The sequence below is a fragment of the Ambystoma mexicanum genome, chromosome 3q, assembly GCF_040938575.1.
Source record: "Ambystoma mexicanum isolate Mex_15411 chromosome 3q, UKY_AmexF1_1, whole genome shotgun sequence".
Taxonomy (NCBI): domain Eukaryota; kingdom Metazoa; phylum Chordata; class Amphibia; order Caudata; family Ambystomatidae; genus Ambystoma; species Ambystoma mexicanum.
The window spans coordinates 109759344-109772585 of NC_090926.1; positions in this window are offsets into that span (position 1 = coordinate 109759344).

Sequence of the window (13242 nt, forward strand, 5' to 3'; positions counted from 1 at the left end):
CTCAACGCATCGCCTTCGTTCTGCACCTGAAATAAAGGACAGATCACAGGTTAGGAAGACAACATAAAAAGAGGCTCACACTTGAACTTTTGAATCTTCATACTTACGGCATATCGCTCAGAAAAGTCAAGTGGATTTTGCCAGCGCCATTCTGAAAACCAGTGAAGTAAATGGACGAAAGCGCGCCCCTGCACCAGAAGCAGGATGGTGAGCTTAAACCGGGGGTTTTGGGGGAAAGGGGGGAGCAAGCACATTATTCTGCAGACAGTTAATCCCCTTTCTCATCTGCAGAAGGATATTCCTACGGGCCAGACAAGCAAGATTTGGGGGTCCTGTTCAATCGGTGGTCCGAGTTCTGCGCATCACGCTTGAAGAGGCCACAGCAACCCAGACTAGACCAGCGCCTCCGTGGGAGCCAGGTGAGCGTTACAGAACGCGAAGCCTTCCTACAAATTCCCACCCAGGCGCTATGGAAACTTCTGAGACTGACCAGTTGGCCCAACTACTGGGGGAATTACGGGCCGAAGTACACGCCGCTCGTCAAGAGACTAATGCTCTCAGGTGGGAAGTGATTGTAACAAAGGAAAGAGCTGATGACCTGGCTAGACAGCTTTTGCAAGGTCAAACTGGACAAAATCCTTTACCCGGTTCCGGGGGGAACCCCGCTCCTGTGCTTTCCAGTAACCCGGTGCAGATTAATCTACCTGGAAACATGCCGCTGGCCCCACCCGAACGCTTTGCTGGGGACCCCAAACGATTCGCTGTATTCATGAATCAGTGTTGTTTGCATTTCCTATGCAGACCTGGGGCCTTCCCTAATGACCAGACCAAGGTAGCCTTTGTATTGTCATATCTCAGCGGCAGTGCTGCCGATTGGTCAGTTCCGCTGGTAACTCAAGATGACCCGATTCTTCGTGATTTTCAAGGATTTCAAGCAAGCATGGAAAGGTTATTTGCTCGTCACTCCCAGGGGCAGGCTCTGGATGACGAACTTCTATCTCTGCGACAGGGCAATCAAGACCTCCTATCCTACATTGAAACCTTTAATAGACTAATTGTGGAAACTGGGTGGCCAGAGGATAAAAGAATCACGTTATTTTATCGAGGTCTACGCGGAGAACTTAAAGATGTCCTGGCCCAAGTTGTAAATCCGCCCCAAGAATGCTCAGAATATATAGACTTAGTGGTCCAATTGGATCACAGACTGCAAAACAGAAAAGCAGATCGGTCCAAGTTTGAGACCCGGGTGTTGGTCAAGAACCACGCTAACCTCAAGGGGGCTGAAGCCTCTGAGCCAATGCAAATCGGGGGGTTAAAGGACCTCTAACTCAAAAGGAACGTGAAAGAAGACGGCAGAGGCAATTATGTCTTTATTGTGGGTCCTCTGGACACTTTCTACGAGATTGCCCAGCAAAGCCGCCAAAGAAGGTGGTAGGAGCCGCTGATAAAATCCATGAAAACTCTGTATCGGGAAACGACCACGCCCGACAAGCGTATGGGTCCGCTTGCCGAGCTTGAAAACTAACTCAAAGACCTCGCATTTCATTGTGCCAATGGTCCTCGTAGATCCGGAACAGCTTAAGCGGTTGCATGCAATAAAGGCATACATCAATAGTGGGGCTATAGGAAACTATGTGGATCGTGAATTGGTCTCCAGGATTAACCTCCCTCTGCGTCCTAAAACCAGCAAAGATGTCATCATCACAGTTGATGGAACCGAAATTGCCTCTGGACCGGTAACACATTCCACAGCTGAGGTTACACTTGTAGGTCCGGACGTCCATCGGGAGGCAGTTGTGTTTGATGTAATCAAGGCTCCACAGTTTCAGGTTATTCTCGGAATCCCTTGGTTAGAGACACATAATCCTCGAATTGATTGGCGAGCGAAGAGAATAACCTTCCCGGATTGTGCACAAACCTGCTACCCAGAAAATCTGAAGATCAGTCTAGCATCAGTAACCTCTGTCTCCATGCAACTACCTCCGGAATACCAAGACTTTCAGGACGTCTTCCAAAAGGAACAGGCCAACACGTTACCTCCTCACAGATCGTACAATTGCCAAATCTATCTGGTGCCCGGTGCACAACCCCCTTGTAGCAGGATTTATGCCCTTACTGAACCGGAGAATCTGCATTTGAGACAATATTTAGATCAATACCTAGCCAATGGTTTCATTCGCCCGTCAAAGTCTCCGGCATCCTCGGCTTTGTTCTTCGTGCCAAAAAAAGAAGGCGACCTTAGAACTTGTATCGATTACCGCGCATTGAACCAGATAACTGTTAAAAATCGTTACCCTCTGCCTTTGATCCCTGAACTCCTTGACCAGGTGAAGGACGCTTGCGTATACACCAAGTTAGACCTCCGGGGGGCTTATCATCTGGTACGAGTAAAAGAAGGCGACGAATGGAAAACGGCCTTCCGTACAAAATATGGACTATTCGAATACCAGGTGATGCCTTTCGGGTTGTGCAACGCCCCTGCTGCCTTCCAATTCTTCATGAACGATGTCCTTCGGGAACTCATCGATGTCTGTGTTGTCATGTATATCGATGACATTCTGGTGTACTCCTCTTCGGAATCAGATCACAGAAAACATATCAGGGCCGTCGTAGAGAAATTGCGCCAGCACAAACTGTTTGCAAAGCTGGAAAACTGCGTTTTCCATACCACCGAGGTTGAGTTTCTTGGATTCATCCTGACACCTAAAGGGGTCCGAATGGACTCACGGAAAGTGGATGCCATCCTCAAATGGCCATCACCTAGTTCGGTGAAAGGTGTCTAAAGCATGCTTGGTTTTGCCAATTTTTATCGCAGGTTTATCCCGGAATTTTCACGTGTGGTGCAACCCATCACTGCACTCTTGCGGAAAAATAAACGCTTTGAATGGACCGAGGAAGCTGAACAGGCCTTTCAGGAATTGAAAGCTAAATTTACGTCCGCACCTATTTTGAAACACCCGCGTCCCGATCTCCCATATATAGTCGAAACCGACGCGTCCAGCTTAGCCATGGGAGCTGTCCTGTCTCAAGAGAGACCACAAAACCAACCAACTGCACCCCATAGCATTTTGGTCCAGAAAGTTCTCGCCGCCGGAGATAAATTATGCAATCGCCGATAAGGAATTATTAGCCATTAAGTCCGCCTTTAAGGCTTGGCGGCATTATCTTCTTGGTGCCAGGCATACTATCACCGTGATCACTGATCACCGAAATTTACAATATTTAAAAACTGCCAAGGCTCAGTCTTCACGACAGCTCCGATGGGCTTTGTTCTTTGCTGAGTTTGATTTTGTAATCACTTACCGTCCCGGCTGTAAGAATGGCAAAGCTGACGCGCTACCTCGAATTGGAATGGGAGAAATGGACACAAACTCAGAACCTGTGCCGATAATTCCCGAACAAAGAATTTTGGGGATAACCACTTTACAAACCCTTGAAGACATTCAAGCACGGGTAAAACAATTCCTGGACTCTTCAGCCTTGCAGGATTGGATCAAAAGGGGGTCTTACTTCTCAGTCAACGATGGCTTACCTTACTTCCAAGGACGCTTATTTTTGCCAGAAAAGGAATTGCAAGAACTGGTTATTTCCCGTCATCATGATACTCTGATGGAAGGACATCCTGGCATTGCCAAAACAGAGGAAAAAATTAAACGACAATTCTGGTGGCCTTCCTGGCGAAAGGATATTAAATCTTTTGTGATGTCCTGTGAAGTTTGCGCCCAAAACAAAGGTCAAAAAACAAAACCCGCCGGTCTTCTTCAACCCTTAGACATTCCACCAGCACCTTGGCACACCTTGTCACTAGATTTTATCACGGACCTGCCCACTTGTAATGGATACAATACTATTCTGGTTGTGGTGGATTTATTTTCCAAGATGGCCCATTTTATTCCGTTGAAAGGATTACCTTCAGCTTTTTTTTTTGCCAAGGAATTCCTCGAAAATATCATCCGTTTGCATGGATTCCCGTCCATACTAGTCTCCGATCGGGGAAGCCAGTTTATTTCTCATTTTTGGAAAAAGTGTTGTCAACTGGCACAAATCGACGTAAGACTCTCAACCAGCCACCACCCACAGACCGATGGTCAGACGGAGAGAACGAACCAGACCCTTGAACAATATCTACGATGTATGTTGCACCAATCGGAGGGTAATTGGAAGGATATTTTATGGGTGGCTGAATATGCATACAATAACTCGATACACTGTGGAACTGGTCAGAGCCCCTTTTATACCCTATATGGACATCACCCTCGTACTTCAGACTTGGACTCACCTTTGAGCCTTGAAATGCCCTCAGTGGACCATTTGCATTCTACGATTACTCAAGCCTTCAAGGATGCAACTGCACACTTACAACATGCGAAAGGGAAATACAAAAAGAATGCGGATCTGCATCGAGGAGAGGCGCCTCCATACCAAATAGGGGATCAAGTATGGTTGGCTACCAAACACTTATCGCTCAAGGGACCTCGGACTTTTAATCCAAGGTATTTAGGCCCTTACTCGATCAAAGCTATAATTAACCCAGTGGCAGTCAAGCTAGATCTACCAGCTAACATGCGGATTCATCACATTTTTCATGTGTCACTTTTGAAACCAATCCAGATAGATGGGGAGCCTGAATTCGAGGTGAAGAACATTTTGGATTCTAAGATCTCAAAATCAAAACTTTTCTATCTAATTGATTGGAAGGGGTACGGGCCTCAGGAAAGGTCTTGGGAACCCAGCGCCACGTACATGCACCTCGGCTAGTAAAAAGGTTCCATCGGAATTTCCCAAACAAACCGAAACCTCCAGAGGGAACGACCTTGGGAGGGGCCTTGGGGGGTAGAGCTGTCATGATGCCTACCCCCGGAGCACCAGGCCAGGCCCAACACCCCCGGGAGAAGGCATCATGCCCCCGGGTAAAAGCCCAGCGGCCCTTATAGGGGCTCTTTGGACTCTGTCCTGGCGCCTTTGGCGCCAGGCTCATGTTGGACATCAGTCCTGGCGCCATAGGTGCCAGGCTCATAAAGGAAAGTGTTTGGTGCACTTACCTGATGCAGCCCATGCTGCATACTCACCTGATGCAGACCATGCTGCATGAAGACCCAAGCCAAATGAGGCTTAGGAGGGACTATTTTACTGAAGGGACTATTTTGTTACTTGGGTGGGGCTGTGGAAGAATACTTACCTAGGACTTCTTCCAAGGCTATTTAAGCCACGCCCGGACAGCCACACGTGCTTCGCGTTGTTCTGCATCCCAGCAGCTGAACGCTCACCGTGTCTGCTCCTGCACCTGGACTCCAGCCACGCCCGCCTCGAACCTGGAACACCTGTAAGGAAAGAAGAGAAGAGAAAGGTGAAAACCAAGAACTTATTCAAACTTCTTACCTGCATCCGGAATCCTCACGCCAGCATTCTTGAAGAAAGACTTCCATTTAAAAGCATTGCGTTGCTCGCTGCAGCGCCGCGCTTCACTCACCTGTCCTCGAGACATCTCCCGGCTCCATCGCGGCTGTCAGCACCGGTCGCCACATCTCTGCACCTAGGGGAGAGAAGAAGAGACAAAAGGTGAGCAGAGGGAACACAGGAGGAAAGCCGAATTTTCAGCCATAATGCTTACCGGCTTTTCTTGGTGAACCATTCCACATTTCGGGTCGGCACCGCTTCGTTGGCAGGTACCGCACACCGGCCCCTATGGGGAAAGGACAAAAGACATTACTGGGGAATTATAAAGACATTTAGAGGGGTCGCCCTCATCACTAATTCACCTGATTTTACCATCGGCAATTTAACCCCTCAACGCATCGCCTTCGTTCTGCACCAGAAATAAAGGACAGATCACAGGTTAGGAAGACAACATAAAAAGAGGCTCACACTTGAACTTTTGAATCTTCATACTTACGGCGTATCGCTCAGAAATGTCAAGTGGATTTTACCAGCGCCATTCTGAAAACCAGTGAAGTAACTGGACGAACGTGCGCCCCTGCACCAGAAGCAGGATGGAGAGTTCATCCTTCCAAACCATAAGGTGAGCTTAAACCGGGGGTTTTGGAGGAAGTCAGAGAAGAACGAAGGAGGAAAGGGGGGAGCAAGCACAGTATTCTGCAGACAGTTAATCCCCTTTCTCATCTGCAGAAGGATATTCCTACGGGCCAGACAAGCAAGATTTGGGGGTCCTGTTCAATCGGTGGTCCGAGTTCTGCGCATCACGCTTGAAGAGGCCACAGCCACCCAGACTAGACCAGCGCCTCCGTGGGAGCCAGGTGAACGTTACAGATACTACCTTCGGAGGGAACTTAGGGTGTGGTCTTAAAATGACACGGTCCTTATGGAACAAGGTGAAGGGAGATTTAGAAAATAAGGCTTGTAACTCACTGATCCTCCTGGCCGTAGTAATGGCTATCAAGAAAGCCGTTTTCCATGACAAGAACTTTATGTTGCACCTGTGTATGTGCTCGTAAGGAGACTCCATGAGGGCAATTAGCACCGTGTTCAAGCTACAGGCTGGAAACGGCGTGGGCGTAGGCGGGTATATACGTAGAAGTCCTTTAAGGAAGACCTTAATGGCCAGAAGGGAGGGTAAGGACTGTGTCTCTAGGGCCGTCGTGTATGCAGTAATGGCTGACAGGTGGACCTTGATTGAAGACAACGAAAGACCTGCTTTGGCTAAGTAGGGAAGCACTTGCTCAACCGAAGCGACGAGAGGATCAATAGCGTGTGTCTCGCACCACTTGGAAAAACAAGTCCATTTCCTAGTGTAAGTGATGTGTGTAGAAGGCGCCATTGAGGCCCTGATAATATCCCAGCATTCCGCAGACAGATTGAGATTCATCATTTTGCGCTGCTCAGGAACCAAGCCTTGAGAGACAGGCTCACTGGATCGTGATGGAGGACCTTGCGGTTCTGTTGCATAAATAGATACTGATGGCGAATCGGGGGCCATCGGGAGGGGTTCTGAAGGGTCGAGTACCAGACCTGCTGTGCCCAGTCCGGTGCAATTAGGATCATAGAACACTTCTGTTCTCTCAGTCTGCGTAGTATCCTGGAGATGAGGCGAAGGGGTGAAAGGCATAGAGGAATTTCCCCGTCCAATCCACTGAGAACGCGTCTCCTACTGACTGACTCTCTGGGTACCTGGAGGCGATCCTTTTGCATTTCTTGTTGGCTCTGCTGGCCAAAGGATCGAGACATGGGTGGCCCCATAAGGCGAATATCCGTTGGGCTTCCTTCTCATCCAGCTCCCACTCGTGAGAAGACGCTTGTCCCCTATGACATTGTCCACTCCCGAAGGTGTTCTGCCTTGATTTGGACTCCGTGACGCAAGGCCCATGCCCATAGTAGTCTAGCTTCTTGAGACAAGATCTCTGACCTCGTGCCTCATTGCTTGTTTGTGTAGTGCATGGAGGTCAGGTTGTCTGTCTGTACAGTAAGTACCTGCCCCGCTACTACCGGAAGGAAAGCTTTCATTGCCCACCGAATGGCCTTGAGTTCCAACACGGTGATGTGGAGTTGTGACTCCTGGGGTGACCAGGAGCCCTTGGTTTGTAGGACCGCAAGATGAGCGCCCCAGCCCAAGAGAGACGCTTCCATCCTCAAGAGAAGGGTCGACGTTGGTGCCTGAAACGGCATTCACTGTAAGAGGTTCTGCGGAGTGTTCCACCATCAAAGAGTTTTGTGCAGAGTCATAGGAATCTGGACAATGTCCTCCCACGAACCGAGAGCTTCTTTCCATTGGTGGGCCAGTGCCTCCTGAACAGGCCTCATGCGAAGCCTGCAATTTGGTATGAGGAATATACATGAGGATATCATGCCCAGAAGGGACTTGTAAGAGCGCACCAATGTCGTTTCTTTCCCTAAGAAACAAGAAGTCAAGTGGAGAATTGCTGATGCTCTTTCTGCCGATGGTCACACTGTGGGAATGTTGGTGTCGAGATCGGCTCCCAGGAAAGAAACTGTCTTGCTCGAAACTGGACAGACTTTGCTTCGTTTATGGCGAAACCTAACTCTCTTAGGAGATTTGTTGTCTTTGAAACTGCCAAGCGCGCGCTTCAGGCAGAACTCGCTCTTATCAACCAGTCGTCCAGATATGGAAAGAATTCTGTTCCTGTCCTCCTGAGTTTTGCAGCCACTGGTGCTAGGCATTTCGTAAACACCCTCGGTGCTGATCTCAGACCGAATGGGGGCACCCGAAACTGAAAATGAAGATCACCCACAGTGAACCTGAGGAATTTTCTGTGTGCTGGATGGATCGGTACGTGGAAGTATGCGTCCTCCAAGTCTAGAGTGGCCAAGAAATCGTGCATGTTTAGCCAAGGTAGCACTCCTAACAGAGTTATCATCTTGAATTTGATGCGCTTGATATATATGTTTAGCGCTCTCAGGTCCAAGATGGGTCGCCATTGACCATTCCTCTTTTTGACACGGAAGAAACGGGAGTAGAAACCCTGCCCCTTTAGAGAGTAAGGTACTGGCTCTATCGCTGCTTTGTGTAGTAGCTTCTGGATTTTGGATATGTCTTGCTTTAACATATGTACCTTGCACGGAGCCGGGGGTAAGGAAGGGGACTGGTCTAGAAATTCCAAGGTGTGTCCCTCGCGCATCACCTGTAACACCCATTTTTCTGATGTTATCGACTGCCAGCATTGGTAGAGCTGGCTCACCCTTCCCCCCCACCAGGGTGTGACGTTGAGGGGAGGAGCTAGACTGTCAGTTGAGCTTGCTCTGTGACTTCCCTTGATCGGCGCCCCGCCTACCTCTCTGGGCGTACTTATTGGAAGATTGGTATTTGGAATCGTAGTATGAACTTCCTTGCAACCTCTCGCAGTAGGAAGGGCGGCCAAAACCTCTGCACTTCGAGGATGAACCTCGAAATGGACGAAACGACCAGGTGATCCTTGTCTTTGTCTTTTAAGGAACTGATGGCACGTGCCGTGTCTGTGTCAGTTTTGATTCCTTTGAGGTGGTCATCAATCTTTTTCCCAAAGAGTTCTTGACCATTGAAGGGCATATCTAAAATCTGCGCTTAGACCTCAGGTCTGAAATTGGTAGCTTTCATCCAGGCCTGTCTTCTCAGCTCCGTGCGGTGGGCCATCTGCCGGAAACCTGACTCCGCCACATCAACAGCAGCATCAATCATGTGATCCGAAGCTGCTTCCCCATCGGCGATAATCGACCTGGCTTCCTCCTGGAGTCCTACAGGTAGCTGCTTGGTCAGCTTGGACATACGGAGCCAAAGCTTGCGGTCGAATCTCGCTATCATGGCCAGCGCGTTGCTCACTCTGATGGTAAGCGATGCTGATGCGGACACTTTCCTGCCTATAGCCTCTAGTTTGCGACCATCCTTGTCCAGTGGGGCTGATAGAGGTGATGCTGGATTGGTCAACTTTTTCCTAGCTGCTACTGCGATAACCAAGGTTTTGTATGACCTCGAAGACAAAGAGAGCAGACTCTGGAGCCTTGTACTTTTTCTCTGGCCTGGAAACTAGAGCCGGAGTGGATAAGGGTGTGGCTAATATCTTGGAACCAGACTCCCAAATGGTATCGAGGAGAGGAATGGTAGTAACAGTTCTCCTATGCTTGTCCCTGTGCTCATAGAGCACCGATTTCTTCTCCTCCGATGTGACCTGTAACTGGAACAATTCATCAGCTTTGCCGATGATAGTATGAAAAGAAACTAGATCATCCGCCGGTGAAGAGCCGCCAAGAGAATCTTTCTTTCTGGGCTTTTCAATAACGTAATCGTCCCATTCACTAGTGTCCGGTTATTGAGTGATCTCGCCTTCTTCCGGCTCAGAAAACTCTCTGAAAGGATCTTCTTGCCAGTCTGAGACCGAAACAGAGGATGGTATAATCGTTGGATCTCTAGCTGGAGACCTTGTCCTGTGCAACGATGCCAGAGAAGGGACCCTTGTCGGTGAAGCACTGATTGTCCTGCTCCTAGACCTGCGCGGTGGCTCGGGTGAACGCACCCTTTTCTGTGGCCTACTCCTGGAAGGCGAATGTCTTGGCATGCTTTGCCGAGGTGAAAAATCCCTCTGCGAAGGGATAGACCCTCTCAGTATGGTTGCCTTGCTTTTTTTCATTTTGTCGTCTGTTTAACTCTTCAATGATCCTTTGCATTGATAACATTAGCACATGATCATAAGGATCAGCAGGCATGTCTGTAGTAGTTTGCCAAGGAGGACTGTGTTCCTTAGGCGTAAGACAGTGTTGTTCCTCAACAAACTCAGTGTCTGAAAATTCCTCTTATAGGATGACGTCAGGCAGCTCTGGCATTTCCCCTAAGGGAGATAATTGCGTTCCCTGTGGTTCAAGAGCGTCCACGAACTGAGGCGGTGCTTCTAAACACTAAGGGAGACTGTCTTCATTGGTTGGCGTAACAGTGGAGTCAGCGAGGGGCGTTATGGGCCCTACTTCTTCCGTCGGTAACAGAACTCGTGCTGCCGTCGACGGAGCTGTGGTCGAAGAGCCTTTATCCATCGACGAGTGCATGAAAGAAGATTTCGTGGACGGTAACTTCCCCGTCGACGAGTGATTCATGGACGGTAACTTCTCCGTCGACGAGTGATTCATGGACGGCGAGTGCTTCGTCGACGAGTGCTTAGCCTCCTTCGTCGATGATTGTTTAGTGGACAATAAACTCGCTGACGAGGACTTAGTCGTGGATGATGCGGTTCGCATGGTGGTCGTCGATGAGGATGCCGTTGATGGCTTGGTGGACCACGGCCCTCTACCTTTACTGCCGCTCCGTGGACGACTGCCCCCTCACCCGCGGTTGTTTGCAAACTCCTCCTTACCTTTGGAGGTAGTTTTTGCCATAGAATGCTTCATCTTATGGCTTGTAGAGTCCAGGGGAGGAAGGAAAGGTATACTTTCCAGCATCCCCTTGCTCTTGGGAGCGGGAGAGTGATTCATGGACGGCGAGTGCTTCGTCGACGAGTGCTTAGCCTCCTTCGTCGATGATTGTTTAGTGGCCAATAAACTCGCTGACGAGGACTTAGTCGTGGATGATGCGGTTCGCATGGTGGTCGTCGATGAGGATGCCGTTGATGGCTTGGTGGACCACGGCCCTCTACCTTTACTGCCGCTCCGTGGACGACTGCCCCCTCACCCGCGGTTGTTTGCAAACTCCTCCTTACCTTTGGAGGTAGTTTTTGCCATAGAATGCTTCATCTTATGGCTTGTAGAGTCCAGGGGAGGAAGGAAAGGTATACTTTCCAGCATCCCCTTGCTCTTGGGAGCGGGAGAGGGGCTCCTTTCCACTGAAGAAGCCCTTCTTTTAAAAGTTTGCTTCTCAGTCAACTTGCTGGAGAGAACAGGGGCTGTCTTCGCAGATTCTTCATGGAAGAAAGAAAGTTCCTTAGCCTGTAAATGCAGGTAAAGTCTTCTATGGCTGTCTTGTAAGGTTTTAGTTGAAAAAGACTTGCAAATTTGACATTTCTGGATGTCATGAGGATAAAGACAGTATATACAAAGATCATGGGTATCTTTCATGTAACCACCTTTTTCTTACACCCCGTGCAAGCCCTGAGGAGGGAAGGCTTTTTGGTAGTCTGATGGTCAGCCATCTGAAGAGAAAGTTCACTGGATGAATTCTGGGTCAAAACAAATTTCTTTGACACCCCAAAAACCAGTGGAGATAGCCCCTAGCCAGGGGAATGTGGTAGAGTATATAAAAATAGCTTGAGGATTTCCTCTGTCAATTAGACTGTGGTGAAAAATCTGAAGATGGCTGCCTGGGGCGGAGCTTAAGCCCTGCCACCTCATAGGTTGGGGTCATAAAGGACCAAAGTAAGGTGGAGGGACTACACAATAGAGTGGCTCATAGGCCATAAGGGACTATCTACATGCATTTCTATGAAGCAATGTGTGTATATTAAAACATTTTAATAATTATTTTTATCACAGATGATTCCCGGTCTGATGACGGAGAATATTCAAGGATCTGAATCTATGAAAGATCCAATGCTGGAGAAGTGGGAGGGTCAAGGGGACCGGCAATGCTGATGCCCACCCTCTCAAATGGTGTGCCAACCACTGGCAATGGTTTCAGTGGGGCAATGACAATGTGCCCAGTCTTGACAGACAACTGACAAGTTGGGCAGGTCCTGCAGTGGGACTCCACTTCTACTCCCATTCGGGGCCAGTAGAAATGGGCAGAGAGCAATCTGTTTAGTCTTCTTGGTCCCAAGATGACCTGCTAAGGGCACCTCATGCACCAACTGCAGCATGAAGGGCCTGTAAACCTGGGGTACCACCAACCTCTTGAGGGCACCAGGTTCAGGCTTAGTGGGCTCACTAACAAGGAGCTCACCCTCCCAATAGATCCAGAATGGCCTCGTCACTTCTCCTTGTGCCTGGAACAGGGCCTGTTTCCTCAGACCCTCGAGAGAGTGGCACTCTCTCTGACCCTTACAGAAGTCCGCCCAGGACGGTCCCCCTTCAGCCAACAGGCATTGAAGGTCGGGGTGGTCTTCATGGTTGAGCACCTCTCCCGCAGGAGGGTCTTCTGCCTCTCCTCCATCAGGAGTTGAGTTTGGGGTTTCCACTGGACCCAGCCCGTCCAGAGCATGGATCCCCATGGGTGCTGTAGGAACAACAGGAAGAGAAGGAGCCCCATTCACAGAGGTGGCCTTCTTGTTCTTCCGTCTTCTTGCCTTAGGCCTTGTTGTCATGGTCACTTGCCCAGGAACACAGGAGCAGCACCATCAAGTGGCGCCAGGCTCATGGAAAAGCATCAACAAGACACCTTTATTATGGGAAGGAGTGCTAGAAACAGAAGCAGGACTCTTTTATTAGGGGCAGGAATACTTTAAAAGAACTTCCACTTGTGTGTAATCCGTCCGGGTGTGGCCTTCTATCTGCAGCTGCACGTGCAACTTCAAAGAGTGGCAGGATGTGGCAAGCAGGACTGAGCTAGTGGGCGTGGCCTTAAGAGCTCAGCTATAAAAGCCAGCCCAACTCCAAGGCACACGCTTCGCATTACTCTGCATTTGCTTGCAGAGTGACTCTTACCGCTGCCTGGGTTAACTACCACTTACCTTGAGAATCCAGTCTCCTGTTACTACGCTTACCTCCTGGAGTCAGCTTACACATGTATCCATCTCCGCTAAGCCTGGCATCCATTCTCCATCTTCCGGATCGCAGAACTTCAGCTCTGGGTACGACATCTTCTTAATCTCCGGCACGCAGAACTCCAACGCTGGACTCTGCAGCACAACATCTTCTTCTTCCACGAAGGCGGACCCTGTA